The sequence below is a fragment of the Diabrotica virgifera genome, chromosome 7, assembly GCF_917563875.1.
Source record: "Diabrotica virgifera virgifera chromosome 7, PGI_DIABVI_V3a".
Lineage (NCBI taxonomy): Eukaryota > Metazoa > Arthropoda > Insecta > Coleoptera > Chrysomelidae > Diabrotica > Diabrotica virgifera.
The window spans coordinates 248,111,414-248,136,649 of NC_065449.1; the positions used below are offsets into that span (position 1 = coordinate 248,111,414).

Sequence of the window (25,236 nt, forward strand, 5' to 3'; positions counted from 1 at the left end):
GTTGACTGGAAGTTGTTCAGTCACCTTTGGACTGAACAATATGTGGACCATATAGAACAATTTGGTGTTGGAGGATAACTTTCACTTTGGATGTCTGGGTTATGCCATCTTTTGGATCAATTGTATCTTACTAATTGTGTTCAAAAGCTTTCTGTTTTCATAAATTTTCTTCGTTTGAGACTTTTGCAGTCATATGAACGTGTGTGAAGGTTTATTTCAATCTGTCAATTCATTCTTTGTTTACAATCTATTTAGTATCGACGTGTCACAGTATTTTTGAAGTTATACTTCTTTACCGGCGATATGAGGGTGAATTTTTATATGTTAAAACCTATGATCCCGGCGCATGCGCATTATACCTTTGTTCTGATTGGATGTTCAAATGACATGTCAAAAATTATTCAATATGGCGGCTGTGGCACAGCTATACCTAGTTTGATTATTTATGGTTGTTGCGTTTTGAAATTTGTTGGAAAAGAAACAAAGTTAGTTAATAGTTATACTGCCTTTTTAAATAGTTTTCATATACCTATATTTTTGGACTTTTGGACTATTTTGGACCAGGAAAACTCATTCTAATTTGGTAAGTAGTTTTTATTATAATCATATTGTAATTATACATTTGGATTAGGTTGGAATACATACATTTATTTTCTCAAGAATAAGGATTTTAGAGAGGAATCCCAAATTAGGTTCAATTTTTATTTTTAAATTATGATTTTTTGGCGTAGATTTATTTATCTAGTAGGTATGAAATCGTTTGATTTACATACTTAATTTGATTACCAACAAAAGTTCTACCAATCTTCATCTAATATATTGTTTTCTTACTGTTTTGTTATATTTTAATATTTTCTTCCACAAAATTTAAACTACATAATTTAATTATATTCAAAACAACTGTCAAACAGTAAAACGTTCAGTTACCCTATTTTTCCACATGACAAATAATGTGGAATTGGACGAGTGAGTCTAGGCTTCGATTACGAATCAAAGCGCCCCGAAATTCACGGGTTCGATTCCCGATGCAAGTTTTCATTTTTTTTTATTTTTTTATGCATTTTATTTATGATTGTAAGTATATTTGTTATATAATTTTTTTTTTTTTTTCAGAAAATGCGTATTTAAAATTTTTGCCAACAATTATTATCGTTCAGAAATAATTTTTTCTTTGTGGCATTTTTCAATGTGTTTGTGTGCGTTTTATTCTTTTATTTTTTAAAATTTTTGGTATTGTCTTAAAAATCACATAATATGTAGTAGAAGTATAACTTCTTACGTGCGTACAAAGTACACACACATTCTTTTTTTACAATTAAAACAACTATGTATATTATTGTAACTTTTATGAAATTATGAAAAAGACCCGGTTTGCAGAAGAAGAAAATCATTTTTCATCAGGACAATGCACCGTGTCATGTGAGCATTTTAACAATGGCTAAGAGCCATTAGTAAAGTTCGAATTGCTGGAGCATCCACAGTATTTATCATATTTGGCCCCTAGCGACTCCATCTGCTTCAAGAGAATATGATAATAAAAAGTCTTTACATATTGATCTAGATTCCTTTCCTAGTGAGGGCCACCACAGCATCTCTCGAGGAACTCCGTCGTATGCTTGGATTGGAAACCAACTGTTAGTTGTTTTACACCATCGAAAGATTTATTACTTCGCCGTATTCTAATACAAGTCCAAATCACGGTTACTCCAATACAGAAATACCTAAATTATCTCACAATAAGGGAGATAATCCAAAATACCAGGTTTAATCTTATATCTTGAGACTCAACACTGCGTTAATTAAAATTAATTCGAAAGCGATTTGTAATTGGACGTCTGCAAACACTTAAAAAGGGAGTCTTAATTACTTGACAACAGAAACTAAGATAATGAACAAAAACAATCAAAAAGTTTTCGAGTTTTAAGCATTAAGCAGCAGCAACTTTATTATAACTTTTATGGCCAAATATTTATTAGAATAGTTAAGAGGATTAAGTCTACTCTCTCTATTTGTAATCTTTTAATTATTATTATTTCTTGTAATGTACCTATATCTTTTTTTAAGTATTACGGGAATTACTGGCGTACATTTTCACCTTATTCTACAGGGTGAGTCACCACTAACGCGACGGAAGATTGCAGCGAAATGGTAAAAGATTTGAAAAAATGTTTTAATTAGTTGTTTGTAAGTTGATAAAATCTACATTTTAAAATTATTTTGAAACATACAGGGTGTCCCAATAAATGGCGGCGTATCAAAGTTATATTTTTTCTTATGGAACACCCTGTATTTTATTGTATTTTTTAATTGTCCGCAAAAAATAAGGTATAGTTGCATAAGGCTTCCCAATACCTATGTACAGAGTGTTCTGAGTTATGTTGACTTTTCTTAAAATGTAAAGTTTTAAAAGAAGGCTTATTCTCAAATTATTTAAGAAATTATAAAAAATTATAAAAAAAAATACTTATAATAAAAGAAGTCAATTATTATTGTTGAAGTTGTCATCTAACTTTATCTGCAAAAATCTGAATGCCACCTCGCACATCCAAAAATAGACGTTTTTTCACAGATCCGCCCTGGTCTATATGTAGATACAACATGCCTTCATTCTCCAACGTTAATGTGATAAAAACCCGTGCACTATCCGATATTTCTGATAAATAGGTCTAAACACTTTTTCAATACCTTTTAATTAATAATAATTGTGTATAAATAATCGCATGCCGTAATTCCACTCGAGTCACCAAAATTGATTGATTAAATTAAACATGTTCATATTCATGACCATGTTTAATACTCGAAACAATTTTCAATTTAACTGGGCATTATATTAAACAAAAATATTTAAATGAAATCTGGAAAATATACGTTTGCCCTAAAACCGACAATTAATGGTCGATGGATTATTTAAATTAAAAGTATGTGTACATAGTATACACACATTTAATACCAACAGGGACTGATATTTACAAATTCCCTCGAATAAATATAGTAAGTTTCTGCTTTTTTGACCGATTTGATATTGAAAACGACTGAAGCAAGATGAAATCGTCAATCAAATTACCAATGACGAGAGACATATTTTTTAAATTAAAAATATTTGCAATTGAAGTATAAATTCGTGCAAATAGTAACAATTAATAAGAGGATGCAATCTCTATGATTTCTCCGAGAATTAACATTGTGGGTTACAATTTCTGACTAGAGCAACCTTTTTCGAATAGGTGATTCTCCGAAGAGCTCCTAAACAACTCATCTTATCCTCTTTATCCTTTTTATTTATGCAGGGTGTTTGGTAAAGAATGGGCCATAGCTTAACCTCAGGTTCCTGAGGTTAAAATAGGCCGATTTAAGCTAACTTACCTTAGTACAAAGTTTATAATAACCGAGATACAGGGTGTCAAAGTTAAACTTTTTTTTTATTTATTATTGAATATTTTCTGACAGGTATGAGATAAAAACATGAAATTTGGTATGTGGGGGTTTTTTGGGTCGAGAAAACTAAATTTCCTACCAAAAATGATGTATTTCCCAGAGGGCGCCACATACGCGTTTCAGCACTCATTTATTACGTTCAATTTTTTTTATCCCTCACTCTGTATTATTTTGACATTAAAATTTTTATTCTCCTATTAGTTTTACTTAAAAAAAGTATACTTCTTTCATCTCCCTAAACTAAATCGTTTTCGAGATAAACGCATTTAAAATCTGCGATACACCATCATTTTTAGCATAATATCGTTGTAGTTACACCCGAAAAATAACTTAAAACTATAATAATTGTGCCAGTTCTCAAATTTATGTAATTGCATCGCAAATTCCATTTGAAGAAATTTGCGATACATTTTTGGATAATTTTATTATTATTATATATATTATATATATACAGGGTGAGTTTTTAGTGCGGGATCGGTCGATAATTCCATTACGGTGTAGAATATCGAAAAAAGTTATTTAGAAAAAATGTAGGCAATGATATTCTCCACGCTTGGAAAATATGTCCATTTCTACAGGGTGATCAATAACAGCGTGGTATATCAAACATATAATTTTTTAAATGGGACACCCTATATATTTTTTCATATTTATATTCCCCTCATAATTCTTGTTCATATAATATAGGGTTTTGCATTACTATACAGAGTATTTAACAAGTTATGACCATTTTTATTTCGAAATCCCTATGAGATTAACACCCTGTATATAAAGAAGTAATTCATAGACAATAATTTGTTTTATGTAGTAAGATAAGTAATATACTGTAGTTTTTAAATTAAGTCCAATTGAAATCATTGACGAATGTTTGTATACAGGGTGAACTACAAAACCAAATTACGATTTTGTCTATTTTTTTAAATGGATCACCCTATATTTTATTTTTCAAAAATATTGTATTTATTATACTCTTTCATTTTTATAGAGCATTCCCTATATCTAAACTTATTACTTTTGGAGATATTTTTAGTTTTCTTCAACTTTCGGGAATACATTCAATTTTTCTAGTAGAAATAAGTTGGTATTGAATGATAATTAAACAAAATTATTTTTATTCAATAAATAACTAACACAAAATATAAACCATAGCAATATGCAATGAATGTATCAATAAATGTGATATTAAGGAATTATCATATTTCCATATTATACAAGAATCATACAATTCCTACAAAAAAAATATAGGTAGGTATCTTGTGTATAATAAAATTACAAGATTATTTTTATTTAATAAACAACTCACACAAAACATAAATCAAAACAATATACAACTAATTTAACAGTTTTTAGATTATTATATCAACAGCATTTTAAGCCAAGAAGTTTTTAGTAACACATTCCTAATTGCAGATTGTGACCCGCAGTTATTAATAATATAATTTTCATATTAAATTTCATTAGTATGCATCAAGAAATTCCTACTTTGTTAACACTCAAACTAGGTGATCTATAAATGTTTAAGGTGATATTGTTACAGATTATATGATTGGTCCACATTTTTTGACGGTTGAGGTTTTTATACGACGGTGCTCCAGTTCTTCCAAAATTGATTTTTTTCAAGTGGGGCTATATAAAAAACCTTGTATACCAGAAGCATCCAACAACGCTTGATGATATGAAAAATAGAATAAAAGAAGCTTTTAATAATATTGACTTACAAAAATGTTAGAAATGTGGCTCGGTCATTTGAATATCGGTTACAAAATTGCATAGTCGTTGAAAGTGGTCATTTTCAACATTTATTTTAAAATTGTATCCTTAACATCACATTAATTGGTACATTCATTAAATTTTGTTATGGTTTATTATTTTTTTGTTAGTTATTTATTGAATGAAAATATTTGTTATATTATTACGTAATACTTATTTGTTATGTAAGTTATTTATATTTATAAGATTTGAATGTATTCCCGGCAAATGAAGAAAACTAAAAATATCTCAGAAACTAATAAGTTTAGGTATAGGAGATGCTATATAAAAATGAAAGAGTATCGTAAATACAATATTTAAAAAAAAAATAAAATATAGGGTGATTTATTTAAAAAAAATTGAGAAAATCGTAATTTTGTTTTGTAGTTTAAAAGTGCTCATAAAAATGAATGTTCTACTAAAAAATTCTTGGCTTAGAATGCTGTTGATATACTAATCTAAAAACTGTTACATCAGTTGTATATTGTTTTGATTTATGTTTCATGTAAGTTATTTATTGAATAAAAATAATCTTGTTATATTATTATATACAATACAAAGTTTTTTTTGTATGAATTTTACGATTCTTGTCTATTAGGGAAATATGATAATTTCTTAATATCACATTTATTGGTATATTCACTGCATATTGCTATGGTTTATATTTTGTGTTAGTTATTTATCTAATAAAAATAATTTTGTTTAATTATCACTCAATACTAACTTATTTCTACTAGAAAAATTGAACGTAGTCCCGAAATTTGAAGAAAACTAAAAATATCTCGGAAAGTAATCAGTTTAGATATAGGGAATGCTATATAAAAATGAAATAGTACATTAAATACAATAATGTTGAAAAATAAAATATAGGGTGATCCATTTAAAAAAATAGAGAAAATCGTAATTTGGTTTTGTAGTTCACCCTGTATACAAATATTCGTCAATGATGTGAATTGAACTTAATTTAAAAACTACAGTATATTGTTTATCTTATTACATAAAACAAATTATTGTCTACAAATTACTTCTTTATATACAGGGTGTTAATCTCATAGTGATTTCGAAATAAAAATGGTCATAACTTGTTAAATACTCTGTATAGTAATGCAAAACCATATATTATATGAACAAGAATTATGAGGGGAATATAAATATGAAAAAATATATAGGGTGTCCCATTTAAAAAATTATATGTTTGATATACCACGCAGTTACTGATCACCCTGTAGAAATGGACATATTTTCCAAGCGTGGAGAATATCATTGCCTACATTTTTTTTAAATAACTTTTCTCGATATTTTATACCATAATGGAGTTATCGACCGATCCCGCACTAAAAACTCACCCTGTATATATAATTTTATTATTATATATATATAAGTTATTTTTCTGGTGTAACTACAATGATATTATGCTAAAAATTATGTTGCACCGCAGATTTAAAATGCGTTTATCTCGAAAACGGTTGAGTTTAGGGAGATGAAAGAGGTATACCTTTTTTAAGTAAAACTAATAGGGGAATAAAAATTTTAATGTCAAAATTATACGGAGTGACGGATAAAAAAATTGAACGTATTAAATGAGTGCTGAAAGGCGTATGTGGCGCCCTCTTGGCAACACATAATTTTTGGTAGAGAATTTAGTTTTCTTGTCCCAAAAAAAAACCCCACATACCAAATTTCATGTTGATATCTCATGCCTGTCAGGAAATATTAAAAAATAAATAAAATCAAAGTTTAACTTTGACATCCTGTATCTCGGTTATTATAAACTTTGTACTAAGGTAAGTTAGCTTAAATCGGCCTATTTTAACCTCAGGAACCTGAGGTTAAGCTATGGCCCATTCTTTACCAAACACCCTGTATATGAAAAGAAGTACAGTAAAACTTCCGTTAACCAAAATAATTGGGGGGGAGGCTGTTTCGGATAACAAGAATTTCGGTTAAAAATAACATTGTTTTTTGTATTCTTCTTGTATCAAATTACATAGTATTTTTGGTCAAAGTTGGTATTAAAAGATACTATCAGGTGATTTCGTAATGTGTTGTATATTTAATTGCGTTCTTTAGTTGTATAAAAGCAATGCTGCCGATGTTGACAAATTGACATCGAATTGTTTCCGTTTTGCGATAATTTACTTTTATTGATGAAATTATTGAAACTGTCCGCCGTTTCGGTTAAACCAAGTTTTTGGTTAAAAAGGTTTCGGTTATTATACTGTATATTATTGGCTGACCTGACTTCTGTGAAAATTACATGTAATTAATACTAAAAACTACTGAATGTGGAGTCTTGCACTGCATGGATTGCCGCTTGGTGTACGGTTATATTGAATAACGCAATTTGCAGTAAATCTAATATAAGTTGTATAACTATTTATCAATTCCATGAATGTTACATACTACAGAAGATTATTTGATGTTTTGAAATAACTATTTCACTGTTTTCTGCTGTTTTTTAAAGTTCCAATGGGTGATTTTTGCTTTCTTGAGGTTGGCAATACCATTTATCAGGAAACAATCGGGTATATCGCTCGGTATAACGCTTCGTTGTGAGCGTTGATGCGATGTGGAGGGGAGACTAGAAAGAAAAATGAAAATGAGAAAATGATCGAATTCAGGTTGTCACCAGAAGGTTGGTTCCAACGATAAAAGTCTTTAGATTTTCGGATCTAGGACTTCTGATTGTGTTAATAAATGTCGCTAAAGCGTCCGAAAGCGAATTATTTGTATAATTTTGCTTGCGGTGACAATTTGTTTCCTTTTTGATTCAGAATTGACCATATGCCTCTTGGACTTCTCATTGTGAAGCAATATTACTTTAGTCTCTATCTATTAAGTGGAAACATAATGTTAGTATATCTGTTCGTATTGCCACCACCTCACAACGCAACACACAATTCGTTGGAGGTGAGAGCACAGGTGTTGCGGGCTAGCTTTTATACAGTGGAGATGGGGTGGATTCCCAATTTTACTATTCTGATGTTAAATGGGCGCCAGACAAATTCATGCCCCAAACACCAATCAGAGTACCTAAATTCTCGAATTTGCCAAAAGAATCGGAATAATACTACACCTTTGACACTTTAATTGAACACATCTATTGAACACTTTTTAAATTACACTAAACTAGCTACTAAAACTAACCTAACTCAACCAAACAGCGACCCCTGATCACTGGGTAAATTACCTAAATATGGGTAGCAACAAAAAAATATATAAACGTATAAAAGAAACGCAATTTATAAATCTCGAGACGCAATCGTAGAGCTCTGCGAATAGTAAAGTCGAGTACGCGTAGCGGAAAATGAACAATCGACTATCCGATCAAGAGCCGTGTACATAAGAAATTATAAAAGAAAATATTAATAAATAAAAAAAATCAGCCTAATGTGGATACCTGTATTTAACAAATAAATAAGTTACCTCGAAAATTCTTATATCTATAAAAAAAACTATACAAATAAACCAACGTAACTTAAATGATAAAATTCTACGAATTTAAAAAAAACGATCAACAAACTAAATGATAACAAATCAGAATAATCAAAGTAAAGTTTAAAACTCATCTGAGATCCAGTTCTTCACCCACTTCCGAAGACTCTTAGACCCACCGGCGACGAAACTCTTTAACAACTTCCTAAACAAAATACAGCGTCTCACAGGAATTTTACAGATCACACCAAATGAAGCCTTAAATAAAAAACCTCTTGGAAAAACCCTAAAACGAAACAAGCATTAATCCCACTATTAAAATTCACAAGCACCCCTTAAACCCCCTGGGGTGAGATGTAATATAGAGTAGCTTACCCAAAATCTATGGGGTCTTCCAGCTTTCAGAGAATTACGTGTTTTCAGTGCAATTTCAATATAGAAATCCCTTTTTGGCCTCAAACCAGACATTCATTCGTATCTAGAACAATTTATTCGTTGTAATTACACATAATCCATCACCCAATATGGAAGAATCACTTACCAAATCGAAGAAATGACACCAAACCGTATTTAATCCCAAAAATTGGACTAAACTAGCAATATATATAAATCAATTTTACTAACTCCAATAATTACTAGTTTATACAAAAGCCTGATTCCTACATCCCAAATTAATGGATGGATCAGATAAATCCTTATTTTCAAAAATCAGACGTTTAAAAATTTCGGCAGTGACGTTCAAACAAATATTGTGCAAATACTACGGACAGTCCATAGTATTTGGTTCAAATCAATAATTTCGATATAACAAGATTGCTAAGTGACCAACTACGTCACATTCTTCTTTTAAAAATAGAACTTTAATTTGACAGATTTAAAAGTCTGTCAAAACATAAAACGAACAAAAATACGATAACCAGAAGCGGTACCATATTTGATCCGAAAAAGAAGAAGTGTCAACGTTCTTTATTTACCTAGACTCAAACAAACGTCAGCTATAAACGTAAATGACCAATTTCAATGACAATATAAAAAACATAAAATACCTACTCAGCCAATAAATCGAATTAATGAATTCACGCTATTTATATTTAGTCAAATAGATGAAATTGTTTTTATTACAAAGAATGTTCTAGCTTATAAAAAGTTAATTAGGAATTTTGACTGTAACAGTATCTCTCACTAATTTTGTAATAATAATTATACATTTTTTCTGTATCTGGAAAACTATTTCTGTAGAACTATTTCGCTAGTAGGACAAGACACTGAAAAAAAAAGCTTCACAAAAAATAAACAAAGAAATTTTAAATATCACATCTACCAAATGTTAAACATACTAATTTGCTGTTCATTTTCACAATCAATATGGTTAAAATATAAGGAATAAAAGGACCCTTACTTTTATTGTTTACCATAAACTGAAAAAAGCCCATGGCCCAAATATAATTTGCAACGCTGTTTCCAATTTAACTCTTGAACTTTTGTTGAATGTCTCGACTTATACTACTTAGCTCTTTAGGACTGTCAAATATTTCTTTTATGTATTTCTGCTTCACTGTTATGGGAAAACTTTTCCATTAAATTCGAGATGACTTTTCCGCTCTAATGGTAACGTTGGGCTCAGAAATATCTTTCTATTAATGCCTATGTTTTTGTATGAGCTGATATATAATGTATTTTTCGTACTTCCGGGCCTAAAGTGACAACTTCACTCCCTTGTGACAGGTACTAAAGTGTCACATTTAATCCCTCCGGGATTAAATATTGACGAAACTCCCGGAACGATTAAATCACAAACAAACGAATTTAAGGGATATTTTATTGAAAAATATAATTAATTAGAATGGTAATTAACGTTAATATTCAAATTAATATTGTGACAGTTCGTCATATTGACCAGTCTTTCCTGGGTTAATGCAGCAGGTAACTGACGAGTAACAGATAGGTCCTTTTCATATTGAACTGGTGTTTGTTTCGAAGATCCTGCGGAAACAGGAAGCGAGAATGAGGACTGTGGCATAACTATAGTGGACGAATCGGCGACTTGACCAAATATTTTATCTGAAATTTTTTGTTTATTTTTAATAGACGATTCAATATATCCCTCGGCCACGTTGGAGGATTTCCATCCTCCATGTCTCTTCAGCACGTCTATTGTTGTTCCCGAATCAGCTAACAAAGACGCAGATGTGCGTCTAAAACAATGTCCCGTATAAGACGTCGCATTTTCTAATTTCAAGAAAGCTGCTATTTGCCGTGGAATTGTACCAAACATGTTTTTTCCTACTACTCGCGTAGTACATTCTTTGTTGATGTATTGAACAAAAAATTTTGAATGAGTTGTCCCTGTCTTTCGCAATGCCACATATTTCCGAAATATCGCCACAAAACTGATGGCACTGTTTTCTGAATTTTTGATCACAAAATTTCGGTCAATTTTATTTTTGGTGTTTCTAATCGCAATTAGGAAGGAATCGCCCAAATCTCTCACATCGTCGATTTCTAAATCAACCAACTCTTTTCCACGACAAGCTCCCGCAACGCCCAAAATAAGTGCAACCTACAAAAAAATTGATTTCTTAAAATTTCTGAATATAAACAAATTTCCAAATTTACCTTAAGCATTAAATATTTATCATCCGGAGCCTCCCGTAAGAACTGATCTACCTGCTCAGACGTGAGAATTCTTGACTTCTTTGGCTTAAATCCCTCATTTCTTCTCTTCAAAAAAGCTAATAATTTTGGAAATTTACTTATATCAATATCTTCTCTAATGTTAATAACCGATTTCAGCATTGAGTAATGTGCCCAGAGAGTTGAGGCACAAGCCGCTTTTGATTTATCATCGAAGTAGACTAACAGCGCATTTTCAGTAGGTTGTCTCACATTTTTTAAGCGGCACCACTTTTTAAAAGCATCGTACTGCTGCTCGTATAGTTTTCTAGATTTCGGTGGTAACAATTCTTCACCTACTTCGGCTGCTCTTTTATCAATATCAGATACACCTTCTTCACTCATGATACCAATAATTATCAATAACAATGTTTCTTTACAATGACACTAGTAATGACAATGTTTCTAAATTATAACTGTCACAACGCAATGTTACTATGGTAACTTATTTTAAAGACAGTTTATTAAATGAGTTGAAGAGAGAAAAAACTGATTGAAATTATTGAAATAATTAATAAAATCATACCGGAAGTACGAAAAGTATCGTATATACCTTGCGACTGAAGTACATTTAATCCTTCAGGTAAATTATGGCCCTCCCTGCGGTCGGGCCATAAACTTTACCTTCAGGATTAAATGTACTACTTTACCTTCAGTCCCGCGGTATATAATGTACTATTATTGTTTTATAAGTAAAAATCGCTATTATTTAATTTCTGCAAACCGAGATTTGAGAAATATAAATAAAATAATCGGTAACACTTACATTTTGAGCGGATTCTTAAGGGGGTAGGCGCAAAATCTTGGTCCAATGCTATTTAAATGCATTCATTTGTTTTTTCCAATCCTGAGAAAACTAACAAGTATTTTTGAAAAAATTTAAACGCAGAATGAAAGATTGCATTATTATCGAGGACCGAAAGTCCCTGAAAACTTCTATATGTTTATTTTAATAAGTTCAGGGGTGAAAAAAGAGAAGATTTAGTGTGATTTTTAATTTCAAATATTTCATTCAAACTTTTTGTTTATTCTAAGGGACTTTCGGCCCTCGGCAATAGTGTAATCTTTCATTCTGCGTTTAAATTTTTCAAAAATAATTATTAGTTTTCTCAGGATTCGAAAAAAATTAAAGTCCAAAAATCAACTGTAGGAAAAATATGGATTCTTGTTATAAATGTGTATACTACTCAAAAACACTGTAGTTTACCTTTACGGGTCAGTATCATAAACCAGGTACATTTTTTACTTATTTTCCTGCACTAAAGTTATAAATTAGTTATGATTTTTTTGTGACGGACATCCTTGAGTTTGTTGATTTCTTGTAATCGTACAATAAAATAAAATGGAAAAAGTACACCAGGGGAAGGCAAAGTATATAATTAGGTAAGAAGATAATTAAAATGGGGTCGAAGCAAAAAGAGGTACAAAAACGACCAATACTCTATAATGAGGACAAAAATTCGTCACAAGACATTTATGTAAGAGACGGATTAGAGAAGTACCTCTCATAGACTAAAGATGTTAAAACAGAGTTAAAAAATTGCATGAAGGTTATTTACGTTCTGAAAGCCAGTAGCATGCCCTAAATTAACAGCAACTCATCTGGCTAACGGGATGAGATTCACAAATAATCACCGAGATTGGACTATTCACTAATGAACTGTTGTAATGTTTTCTGACTAGTCCCGTTTTTGCTTACTATCTCAAGATAGACTGACGTGTATGGAGGAGACCCGGAGAATGATTTCGGATTATGGGCGGGTATTTTTTCAACGGACACTTCGAATTAATTTTCATTGAACATAGAACTCTAATAGCTCATATCCCCTTTCGCCCCTTTCGTTGGGATAATTTCTTATTTATACAGGATAATACACGTCACATACTACGCGAATCGTCATACACTACCTAAATACTGTCGAAATTTTCATTTTGGATTGGCGCACTTTTAGTCCTGACATGAATCTAGTAGAACTTGTATGAAACATTTTAAAAATGGATGAAACAGTTTTCATCCAAAGGAAGGATGAAAATTTGGAAATAGGTAGTTGAAATTATCTCTTATTATATAAGAAACAATTTACAATTCTACATCCACTCCATTTTACAAGAATTGAAAAATACGGGGGTTCGGGGGTGAAAAAATATACACTCAAAATAAGTCCGTAATTGGATAAAATGACTTATTCTAAGCAACTTTTGTTCTGTAGAGTTTTTTTCACTAAGTCAATACTTTTCAACGTATTTGCGAGTGAATACGTTCATTTTTAACAAAAAAAAACATGTTTTTGGACGGTTTTCGCACATAACTTAAAAATTAAGTATGTTATCGAAAAAAATATTCTTAGCAAAAATATAGCTTATAGAAAATCGAAAAAATGGTGTACCTATGTAGGAAGTCTGTATACACAGTAGAAGCAGAGTTGTAACTAATGAAAAGTAGGTTCTTATTCGTCAAATTCCAAATCGAATATTTCAATGTGAAATAACCAAAAAACGGAGTAGCCCAATAAATGACCGTTTTGGAGTGTAATTTCCAGGGGCAACTCCGAATTGTATGAAAATTTGGATTTAGGTTCTACTTACCCTCCACTTCAAAGTTGAATTTGTGCCGTTGGTTGCTTTTACTTGGAGGGTGACATTTACCCCTTCTCGGGGGGTGAAAAACGCGTGTTAAAAATAAGGCAGGAAATGGATAAATTGAATTATTTCAAGCACCTTTTGTTCTGTAAAGTTTTTTACGTAAGTCAATACTTTTCGAGTTATTCGCGATTTAAAATGTTGATTATTCGACAAAAAAAAACTACGATTTCAGACCGTTTTTTCCCAAATAACTCAAAAAGTAAATGTTTTATAGAAAAAAATATTTTTAGCAAAAGTGAAGAAAAGAAAAAAATATATAAGAAAACGAAAAAAATGGTGTACCAGTAAAGTCTACAAATTGAGTAGAAACAAAGTTGTAGCTCATGAAAAATACGTTCTTATTCGTCTAATTCCAAATCGAATTATTCAACGCGAAATCACCGAAGAAAGAAGCGTTTTTCGGGAAAACCTTATCAACATTTTTAAAGTATCGAAAAAAAGCTTATTATTTTTTTTACAAAAGTTTACAGCATTAAAAATAAACGAGTTACACTGAAAAAAAAGTTGGACCCTTTTTTTTGGCAAAAAAAATCGTGAGAACCTCCCTCTGTTTAGCACCCTAAATGAAATTAATCGTTTGGCTTTACCATCTATATTAACTGTATGTGTATTGTTTATATGATTTGTAAGTTTGATTGGTTTGAAGTGCTTATTTTTGAAAACATTTGGTTTTATATTAAAAAAAAAAAATTTCTAAAAATTGTTGAAAAATTTAATTTTTTCAAAATAACTTAAAAAGTATTAGTGATAAGAAAAATCTTAAAGAGCAAAAAAATGTAGGTTTTGCTATTATAAATATACTAGTTTCATTTTGTTTCTCCGTAAAACAAAAATTGGTTAAGATATGGCTGTTCAAAATTTGCATACACTCGTGATTAGTGACCCATTCAAGCTTTCTCAATTATAACCCTATCAAAAATAAACACTTTAAACCAGTGAGACTGACAGATCATATAAAAAATAGATAGGTAAGTAAATTGTTTGTAAAGCGGTAGCGATTAATTTCATTTGGGGAGCTAAACACGGCGAGATTTTCATGATTTTTTACAAAAAAAAAGGGGGCCAACTTTATTTTGAGCGTAACTCGCTTATTTTTAATGCTAATACTGTTATTAACAATTAAATCAAAGCTTTTTATAAACGCTTTAAAAAGTTTAAATGGGTTTTTCCCGAAAAGTGCCTTACTTTTCGGTGATTTCACCTTGAAATATTCGATTTGGAATTAGACGAATAAGAACGTATTTTTCATGAGCTACAACTTTGTTTTTATTTAATTGATAGACTTTACTGATACACCATTTTTGTGGGTTTTTTTATAAGCTACACTTCTGCTAAGAATATTTTTTTCGATAAAATATTTACTTTTTGAGTTATTTGCGAAAAACCGTCTGAAAACATAGTTTTTTTTGTCGAAATATCAACATTTTCAGTCAGCAAATAACTCAAAAAGTATTGACTACGTAAAAAACTCTATAAAACAAAAGTTGCTTAAAATCAGTCAATTTATCCATTGCCGGTCTTATCTTGAACGTATGTTTTTTCACCCCCGAGAAGGGGTGACTGTCACCCCCCAAGTAAAAGCAACCAACGGCACAATTTCAACTTTGAAGTGGAGGGTAAGTAGAACCTGAATCCAAATTTTCATGCAATTCGGAGTTGCCCCTGAAAATTATACGGTATCGCCGAGTTTCCCGTTCATTTACTGGGTTAGAGCACTTTTCGGGGAAAACTCATTACAACTTTTTAAAGTTTTTTAAAAAAAGGTTTATTGTTGTTTTTTAAAAAAATTTCTAACATTAAAAGTAAGTGAGTTACACTCAAAATATTGAGGTTTCCCCGAGAATAATGAGATTTTCCCGAAGAGTGCTCCGTTTTTTGGTTATTTCACTTTGAAATATTCGATTTGGAATTTGACGAATAAGAATCTACTTTTCATTAGCGATAACTCTGCCTCTACTGGGTCTACAGACCATTTTTTCGTTTTTCGATAAGCTATATTTTTGCTAAGAATATTTTTTTCGATAACACGGTACTTAATTTTTGAGTTGTGTGCGAAAACCGTCCAAAAACATGTTTTTTTTTTGTTAAAAATGAACATATTCACTCGCAAATAACTCGAAAAGTATTGACTTAGTGAAAAAAAACTTTATAGAACACAAGTTGCTTAGAATTAGGTCATTTCATCCAATTACGGACTTATTTTGAGTGTATATTTTTTCACACCCGAGAAGGGGGTATATCCCAATTTTTGGGATATTTCTAAAATGGAGGGGATGTAGAATTGTAAACTTCCTTTATTTTTTTGGGGTCAGCTTGTTCTTTGATCGGGGTATATTGCAAATATGCCTAGGCGTATTGAAGTCTTCACCAGATGGATGGGAGGCAATACCCGATACTAAACCTGAAGAACAGCCAACTGTAGGCAATTAAAATTATATTTTTTCTTTTGTTTAATTTTTCGAATTATGTTAATTTTTTGCCTTACTTATTACTTTTTTTGGATTGCTTATTTTTCTTATTAATACATTTTTAGTAGTATAAATAAACGATTTTTATATTATTATTGTTTACCACCTCTCCATTTAAACCACTTAACACCTGCAGAATTTTAAAAAAAAAACATACAAAATGCAAGTATCGGGATTTTTTTTGACCAGGACTGTATATGGATGTACTTAGTTTCTATTTTATTTATTATAACTGTGTACCTAAGAATGTAAAAGTCGCACCAGAAACTTCTTGTACCTCGCCGTTTTCATTAACCTCTTCAGTTTCTTACACGCCTTTTCGAACTTTATTTCGTAACGGTGGAATCCTTGGAATTCCCGTCCTACACCGCGACGATCCACAATAACCAATCGCGACCCCGGACTTCCCGGAACATGTTTTCGGGCCAGAATTCGCGATGATACTGCAAAGGATTCTGTGCGAGACTCAGGAACGCCTATTTTCTCTTTCCCTTTCCAGCGGCAAAGCGATTTGAAACTAAAAGTTGGACTAATTTCGAAAAAAGGGGCACTGGACGTTCCAGAAACATACTTTTGGTGTATCTTTTATTATTTTATTTTACTGATATCTGAACAAAGTAATAAATATTCATAAAAAATAAAAAAAAAACATTTCGCTATAATATTTTTAGTATTTCCACAAATTTTTTTTAGATGTATGCTTTCGTGGTAAAGAAAGATTTTCAAATGAAATGCGCAGAATCAGTAAATTTCAATGTCTAGGTCAAAATTCATTTGAAAGCCCGTTCATTTCTTCTGCACCAAAGACAGTCCTCAGTGTTGTTCTTAGAGGAATTCTTTCAGTACATTTTGAAGTACATAAATAGCAGTTTACAGCACGGAATATATTTTTAAACAATGCCATTTAACAAAAGCATCAATCGACCATGACTTTGTTGCTAACGGTTCAAGATGTCATACAATCATTTTCTGATTGTATGACGCCGTAGTCGGTTACCCAATCCAAGCACAGAAAACTGCCTCAACGTGTCCCAACAATGCTGCGTTAGTTGGTTTTTTGACAAAACATATAGAATGGTCAAAAACCAACCAGATATATCATAATAATATGTTAATAGACAGAAGAAGAATTACTTGTTCTGGACATCGAAGTAAAAAAGCGAAACTAAACATAAATATCGAAAAGGACCACAAAAAATCAAGTGGTGGCTCCTAATAGATGAGAAAGAAGGTCTATTCAGGAGAAGAATAGTAGAAAAAATATGTTGGAACATGAAAGGAAGCCCTAATACAATTTGGAGAAAAATGGCTAGTAGTATTAGAGAGACTGCTATTGAAATACTTCGGAAAACGTCAGGAAAAAAATTTGAGGATAAAAATACTTGGTGGTGGTCACACGAAGTACAAGTAAAAATAAAAGAGAAAAAAAAATTATGTAAAAAGTGGCAAGAAACCAGATCCGACACAGATTTTCAAAACTATATGGGGGCGAAAAAGGAAGCGAAAGTAGCAGTAGCAAAAGCCAAAGCAGAAGCGTATTCAAACCTATACGATCAACTTGATACCAGCGAAACGAGGATATAATATAAAATAGCCAAACAGAGAGCAATGAGAGCAAAAGATTTAAATCAGATGTATCCGAGATGAAAATAATAAAATGCTAGTTCACGAAAGGGATATAAAAGAGAGATGGAGAAAGTACTTTGACAGCTTATTAAATGAAGAATTTGACAGACAGCCTGTAGAGTCAACGGAGACAGTAGCAACAGTGGTCACAAAAATAACAAACGAGGAAGTGGCTCAAGCGCTTAAAAAATAAAGAAAGGAAAAGCGATAGGACCAGATGATATTCCTGGGGAAGTATGGAGAACATTGAGAGAGACAGGAACAAGGTGGCTAGCAAGTCTATTTAATAGAATTATGGAAGTTGGACAAATGCCAGACGAATGGAGAAGCAGTATACTGGTACCTATTTACAAAAACAAGGGAGATATACAACAATGTACAAACTACAGGGCTATAAAACTGCTTAGTCACACCATGAAAATATGGGAAAGAGTAATTGATAGACGGATACGTGAAGAAACCGAAATATCCGATAATCAATTTAGCTTTATGCAGGGCAGATCAACAACAGATGCAATTTTCATTGTAAGGCAACTAATGGAAAAATTCAGGAAAAAAGAGACCAACGCTCATATGGTACTCATTGATCTTGAGAAAGCATATGATAGAGTTTCTCGAGAGATTCTGTGGTGGGCACTCAATAAGAAAGGAGTCACTGGCGAATATGTAAAGATTGTGAGAGATATGTATGAGGGAGTAACGACTAGTGTTAGGACAGGTGTGGGAGAGACTGATAAATTTCAGGTGAAAGTAGGATTGCACCAAGGCTCGGTGCTTAGTCCTTATTTATTCTCATTAGTTTTGGACCAGATAACAGCGAAACTACAGGGTAGCATCCCATGGTGCCTAATGCATGCTGATGATGTAGTGTTAATAGGAAATAGTGAAAGAGACTTAGAACAAAAACTGGAACAGTAGAGACAAGCTCTGGAGGAAAAAGGTTTAAAACTTAGTAGGACAAAAACAGAGTATTTGGAATGTTCATTTAAAGATGGGGTTACTACAAATAAAATGGTATCTTTGGATGGTGAAATGATTGTGAAAGGCAATAGTTTTAAGTACCTAGGATCGGTATTACTGAGTAATGGAGAAATAGATGGAGATGCATGCAGTAGAATTAGGGCTGGATGGATGAAGTGGAAAGAAGCGAGTGGTGTGTTATTTGGCAGAAAAATTGCAATTAAGCTGAAGGGAAAATTCTATAAAACAGCCATAAGACCAGCTATAATGTACGGAACTGAATGTTGGGCAGTGAACAAGAAAGAGGAACAACGAATGCATGTGGCGGAAATAAGAATGCTTAGATGGATGAGTGGAGTGACAAAGAAGGATAAAATTAGAAATGAGTATATTAGGGGAAGTCTAGGTGTGGCACCAATTGATGCCAAAATGAGAGAGCGTAGGTTAAGATGGTTTGGTCATGTTCAACGTCGAGACGTTAATCACCCAATACGAAGAATAGCTGAAGTGCAGATTCCTGGAAGGAGTAGGAGAGGAAGACCAAAGAAGACCTGGGGGGAGACGATAAGGCAGGACATGTTGGTAAAGGGGATTAACATTGATATGTCCCAAGATAGAATTGTGTGGAGAAATGCAATTAGGGAAGCCGACCCCGCATAGGGATAAGACAAAGAGAATGATGATGATGTTAATAGACAGAAGATAGATAGAAGAGCTGCAACAAACGTCATAGATACAGCTAAACAGAGTTAACAAAAACACTCAAGGTCACTTACACCGCATAAACGAACGTCTGTCTCTCTCTTCTCCTCACGGTTGCAGACAAATTGGTTTTACTGTACGAGAGCTAGGAAGAAGAGAAGTAGTATGCGGTTCGGATCACTTTCTATAATAAATAAAATTTAGATGCCGTAAAAACAGACAGGGAAAGAATAAACACACAAAGACCGAAAAATTAAACCTTGACAACCTGAAAAATCCGGAAATAGAAAATCAATTGCGAGAAGAATTGAATAGAGAACTCCTAGAACAGAGAGAGAAGAGCACAAAAAAGGCGCGAGAAATTTGAAAAAAAAACCGAAGAAAGGCAGACAAAATATCCAGAAGAGAGAAGAGGAGATACGAAAACGACCAAGTACTAAGAATGGAAGAATATTTCAATCAGGGTGACACTAGAGGAGCATATAATTACTTAAAAAAACTCACAGATGGCTATAAACCACCCATAATCTGTTTAGAAGTAGGGAAGAGAAATAATTATCTGTGACGAAGCAATAAAAGCAGATTGGAAAAACTATTTCGAGGTTTTGCTACCAGAGCAAGTATAAACAAACACCCACAAAGTCCATACAATAGAGGATTTCTAGATAACAAGATCCAGAGATCTAACTAAGACTTTACTAAGTAGATACTGCCTTTTAAATTCACATTAAAAGTTATGTTCCAGATCTCTGTGTAGGCAAACAGCAGGTAATTAGTTATTTATTACGTTGGATACTGCCTGTTCCCATCACATTGAGAGTTACTTTGTTAGTTACTGCTTTTTGCCATTGCTAATTTTGGTATAAGTTGACTATAAATGTGCACCAAACCCTTTGTAAAAATTAGAGCAGTTACTACTTAGGTAGGATACATTAATATCTCATTTTTGATAAAAATGTCACTTACTGCCTTTTACCTTAACAGGGCAGTATAATAACTTTTATTTATATTTAATTTAGAATGTGTATACTGATTTTCAGCCTTAGTAAATGGATTTAATTACCTTCGTAGGAAAGCAACTTTGATACCCTCTCAGTAACCCCTGTTCTACGTTTCGCTTGACCGACCGCAGTATGTTTCTCTACACAATCACAGTAATCAACTGTGAAAAATTTAATTTTAGTAAATTCAAAGAGATTTTTCAGCGCTGCCTCTCCGTCTATATGGTGGGACGTCGGCCAGTATAAAGACCAAGGAAAAGGTGGATAGACGAAGTGAGAACCGATGGTAAAGAGATATTGAGGGTGATGAGGGTTGATAACTAGAAGAGAGCAGACCAGGAAAGGGATGCTGAGGGAGGTTAGGGCCCGACTTGGGCTGTAGTGCCATAGGATAGAAAAGACAGAGAATGAGAAATGTATCGATTAATTCATATAGTATGGTATAGTTAGACCCAAACCCAGACATCCAAAGTGAAAGTTATCCTCCAACACCAAATTGTTCTATATGGTCCACATAATGTTCAGAAAAAAATCACACAATTTTGAGCGTCGGGTTTGGGGGGGAGAGGGGGGAGAAATCTGCAAATTCGTAGTTTTTTAGGTTTTTCGTCAATATTTCTAAAAATAAGGGGTTTAGCATGAACAAACCTTTACACAAAATTGTTCTACATTAAATTTGAAATAAAAAAGGCCCTATGCATAACCCTTCTAAAATGAACGGTTCCAAAGTTATGGAGGTAGTATAGTATAATTGATCCAAAAAAAAGCCTAACCCAGACATCCAAAGTAAAAGTTTTCCTTCAACACCAAATCGTTCTATATGGTCCACATATTGTTCAGTAAAAAGTTACACCATTTTGAGCGTCCGGTTTGGGGGGCGATGGGGGAGAATTCGGTAAATTAGTAATTTTTTTAAGTTTTTCGTCAATATTTCTTAAACTATGCTTTAGCGTAAGGAATGTTCTATAGAAGAATGTTCTACATAAAATTTAAAACAAAAAAGGTTCTATACATAATTGTTATAAAATCAACGGTTCCAGAGTTACGGAGGGTGAAAGTGCAGGTTTTCGATACTTTTTATATTTACCGATTTCTCCCCCCTCCCCCCCCCCCAAACCCGACGCTCAAAATGGTGTGACTTTTTTCTGAACATTATGTGGACCATATAGAACAATTTGGTGTTGGAGGATAACTTTCACTTTGGATGTCTGGGTTTTTGGTATAGTTATATCATAACTATTGCCCAAAAATTATAAAAAGTATCGAAAACGTTGACTTTTCACCCTCCGTAACTCTGGAACTGTTGATTTTATAACAATTATGTATACAACATTTTTTGTTTTAAACTTCATGTAGAATATTCTTGTATATAACATGGTTTACGCTAATGCATAGTTTTAGAAATATTGACGAAAAACCTAAAAAAAACTACTAATTTACCGGCTTCTTTCCCATCTCCCTCCCAAACCGGACGCTCAAAATGGTGTAACTTTTTACTGAACAATATGTGGACCATATGGAACATTTTGGTGTTGGAGGAAAACTTTTACTTTGGATGTTTGGGTTAGGCCTTTTTTTGAACCAGTTATACTTTGGAACCATTCATTTTAGAAAGATTATGCATAGGGCCTTTCTTATTTCAAATTTAATGTAGAACAATTTTGTATAGACGGTTGTTCATGCTAAACCGCATAGTTTTAGAAATATTGGCCAAAAACTTAAAAAACTACGAATTTACCGATTTCTCCCCCCTCTCCCCCCCAAACCCGACGCTCAAAATGGTGTGACTTTTTTCTGGACATTGTGTGGACCATATAGAACAATTTGGTGTTGAAGGATAACTTTCACTTTGGATGTCTGGGTTATGCCATCTTTTGGATCAACTATACTATACTAATACAGCCATATTTGAATTTATTCTTTTGCGTTTATTTTAAATATAATTCAACAAAAATTTAACCAACATTTTTACAAAATTTGAATTAAATTGCACATGTTTAAGGTACATAAAACGAGTTTACGACATCATTAAATCTACGACACATACAGCAATAATTTTGTCGCTATGCTATTATCGTATGTTTCTTTATAGAGCATTTATAACAAAAATCATTTTTCATTTTATGTCGAACTTTTCTTTACGGGAGTAAACTATTAAAAAGTTTTACGATTATAATAATATTTTATCATGTTTTAACGACCTTTCTACGTAGCCTTTCAAATAGTTTGGGTATCTTAATGGTACTAAACAAGTATTAACAGCTCCAGTGAGAATCAATCTCATAGCACCTCATAGTTTTTTTATTAAATCTTTTGTAAAGAGCATTTCCGCTAAAATGACGGAAGACGGTGTCTAAACTAAAACTTTCCTGATATATATTTAACGCCCTAGTTAATTTAGTTCAGAGCATTAGCCAAAGAAAAACCACTTCGCGCTTTTTAATGTAGTTTGAGGTTCAAAGTTGAAACTCTCTAAGTGTTCTATACAATTTTACTTCATAAAGTTTGACATTAGATTACAGTATTGTGTTATCTTCTTTTGCATCTTTATTATCCCTTAATATGCTGTACTAGACAAAAAGAAACAAAAAAAAGGGTTGCCATATTCGTGTGAGTAGTCGAATTATTATATTCCTGGATTAGACCAGGGTGGATCTGTGACAGAAACGACTACATTTTTGGATGTGATAGGTGAACGTCTGACTTTTCTATTAATATAAATAACAAAAAAATAACAAAATATTAATAACAAAATTAAAAAATGTAAACATGTCGAAAAACACCGTTTTCTGCTTTCCTTGCTTATAACTTTATTTATTTTATTATTTAAATTTATGTGTCTCGGCAGCAATGGCCATTGACACAAACAATATTGGTTATACAATAATTAATTACAATAAGGACTTAATAGTACATTGTTTACCGGGTAGGAAAAGCTTAACATTCCTGGACGACTGTGAAGATTGCTAAGTCGAGGCGCAAGCCGAGACTTAGCAACACAGAGTCCAGGAATGTGGCTTTTCCTACGAGGTAAACATACTATTTTTCCGCAAATCGTTTAAAATTCGACAGATATTGATTGATTTAAAAAAAACGCGATAATTTTATTCCCAAATAAATGGTGCTTTGAAATTCCTAATAAAATTACTTGGGTTACTATGGAAACGTATTGAGGTTGAATTATCATTTATGTAGAACACTAACAACTGTACGGAAATATCATTTCCTTACAGTAAGGTAAATGACATTTCCTTACAGTAAGGAAGTCCTGACTTTTTCTTCAAGAAATTTTGACAGGAATGTCAAAATTTCCTGGCGATTTGCGGAAAAACTAATTATTATAACAGTTAATTTCTAAATCTTAAATAACATTAGGTAAAAGTTATGAAGAAAAAAAATTGGATATACAATCATTGGATACTATAGAGACGTACAACTAATTATAAAATTGCTTCGGTCTTCTTGGGATACTTCGGACGTTGTTTAGCCATAGTAGCAGTTGCATATGAACTAGTAAGATTACTGGAAGAATTGGGTTCAGACATGGTGTTGCTAACAGTGGGGGAACATTGATTTAAATTGTTACTCATGTAGTCAAAAGTAACTTGAATTTGTTTATATTAACGCTTTGGATGTCTGGAAATAAGTGATAACCTTGGATACAACACTGCAATACTGGTTGCCTAACCGTTGGCGTCCGTTGGGACGGGTTAGCAACAGTGAAAAACTATTGACAGTTTGACACTGAATGGGTTTAAATTGGAAGATTATTAAGTAAAACATCTCTTACTGACTGAAGTTACAGCTTGTTCTTAATGATTAACACGTAACACAATTGTTATTAGTCACTATTTGAGCGAAAACTAATTTTAATAACTAGTATTTACAGTAATAATTACAAATTTCGGCACCAATTTACAGATCGATACATACACGTTCTGACGTTAGTTTAAACTGTAGCTTATAACTTTAAAATTCATTAATTTGATTTCTGAATTTTTTTTAATAAGATAATAATTTTGTTTTCTGAATAACTCGGTACTACTTTTAAAAACATGAGCATTTTTTTGAATAACCTCTTTTTTACGTTATTTGATGAAAAAAGTTTCGATTACAGTTTAGTTCACATAAAATCCTTAATCCGTGTTAAAAATTTAGAAAAAACATTTGGTCTACGCGACGTTGTGCACTTTTTGGATGGGGAAATAGCATTGAATTCTCAACCGTTATCACTAGGGCGAGATATTAGTCATTTATATACCTTATGTTGAATTGCGTATAAGTTCAACCGAAGTTATAACGGTTGGAGAAGAGATAGAGTGTGTACCCGAAGGCGCTTGCTTTGGAAGAAGTTTTCACTTCTGTCGGCATCAGGGGCGGTTTTTCCATTGGTTCACTTGTGCAGTGAACACCCAATCAAATTTCATTAAAATACAGATTTTTAAAAATCTCCTAAATATTATAGTATCATTAAAATATTTGTTCTTAAATCTCATAAATATCATAGTATCATTAAAATATAACTGTTTTTGTTAATCATATAA

The 25,236-nt window shown here is 32.2% G+C and overlaps 2 protein-coding genes across 3 annotated transcripts in view; one reads left to right on the forward strand and one right to left on the reverse strand.

Moving 5' to 3' along the window:
• Window positions 1–16,840, reverse strand: part of LOC114343967 (uncharacterized) — a 518,845-nt gene extending 502,005 nt beyond the window's left edge. For both annotated transcript variants that reach the window (XM_050656604.1, XM_050656605.1), the window contains exon 1: window positions 16,644–16,840. The gene's annotated coding sequence lies outside the window, so the exon portion shown is untranslated. The remainder of the gene's footprint in view (window positions 1–16,643) is intronic.
• The window catches only part of LOC114325220 (midasin), a 700,017-nt gene that overhangs the window by 589,941 nt on the left and 84,840 nt on the right, over window positions 1–25,236 (forward strand). The gene's annotated exons all lie outside the window — the stretch shown is intronic.